Source organism: Triticum aestivum, chromosome 2D (genome assembly GCF_018294505.1).
Source record: "Triticum aestivum cultivar Chinese Spring chromosome 2D, IWGSC CS RefSeq v2.1, whole genome shotgun sequence".
Lineage (NCBI taxonomy): Eukaryota > Viridiplantae > Streptophyta > Magnoliopsida > Poales > Poaceae > Triticum > Triticum aestivum.
In genome coordinates this window covers 489,258,550-489,260,107 of record NC_057799.1, presented here as the reverse complement: position 1 = coordinate 489,260,107, position 1,558 = coordinate 489,258,550, and positions in this window count along the sequence as shown.

The window sequence follows — 1,558 nt, the reverse complement described above, 5'->3', positions numbered from 1 at the left end:
AATTGTCTAGCACACGGGAACGAAGGAGAAGCTACCCCCACGACAACAGTCGGGATTCTTCGTCCTCTCATATATATGGTGGAGACTCAATAGACTTAAAGTCAACCCGAAATATCGTTTAATTATCTTTCTAAAACCGGTTCGTGGCTGGTCTCACCTCGAGGTCGGAGGGGGTCGGTGACGGGGACGGCGGCGGGGATGATGGAGGGGGGCTCCTAGATTTCTGCGAAAACAAAAACCCTATAAGCTATCAACTAATCATATGCATATATATGCCTTGCATAGTGCTCTCCAATTTTAGCATTCAAAGTAGGAGTAGTTTTCCAATTTGAGCATTCAATAAGCAAAATCAAATCACAAAATAAAGTAGTATTCAAATTAGGATGCATTCAATTATAAGCAAAACTACATCATCTCCATGCGTCCGTACATCGTCGAATATTATCACTAATACACCTCGAATACTATCATACATATCGCCAGTACAGCTAGAACCGTAGCGCCCGACGGGTATCGGCGCGGGCGGTGGACACCCAAAGGGAAGGAACCATCACAGGATCATAGCTCCAGTGAGATCCCTGAAGAACCTGTTGTCGAACCTGCCCTCCAACGCAACCATGTAGCGACGGACGTGCCGGTCCTCCTCGCTGACATGGTGACGTACCACCTCCGCGGTGTCCGGAAGCCTCGGCATCGTCACTGGCCCACGCGACCGCCACCAAACAAGGATCGGGTCAACGACGGGCTGGCTCCTCACTAACCTACGCCCCCTGGAAGGTAGCACCTCCCAAAACCAGCCCGACGGAGCCCAGTCCCGAACATGGCCCCTCTGATCAAGCCGGCCTCCTCCGCCGAGCCGACGACGAGGATGCGGGATTGGCATCGTCGACGACAATGCGGGAATAATTGCTTTAACTAAAAAAATAAACTAGTTCTATTAATTTTCTTGCTAAAAATAAACTACTTCTATATATAGTAAAATATAAGTAGTTTTATTAAATCAACTGGTTCAACTAGCTACTAAGCACTTACTATAAATAAAATAAAGTAGTACTTACTAAAAAACAAACTACTTCAACATATAGTAAAATAAAGTAGTTTTATTAAATAAACTAGTTCAACTACTAAGCACTTACTATAAATAAAATAAAGTAGTACTTACTAAAAATAAACTAATTCTATATATAGTAAAATAAAGTAGTTTTATTAAATCAACTAGTTCAACTACTAAGCGCTAACCTAAAATCAAGTAGTACTTACTAATTTTACTTTTTCCTCTACACTAACCTAAAATGCACTAACCTAAAATCGATATCTACTAAGAACCTAAATAAAAAATTAATACATATATAAACAAAAAAATGCTATGAACATTATATTCATACATACATAGCCACATCCATTCATCATATAGCTACCACATACATATACATTATATATATGAAAAAAATGCAATGAACAAAAAAATAATACACATTATGGAAAAAAAAGCACTGAACAGAGCCGTGGCGGCGGCTCACATCGGGGGCGGCCGGCGAGAGCGACGGCGGGGGCGGCG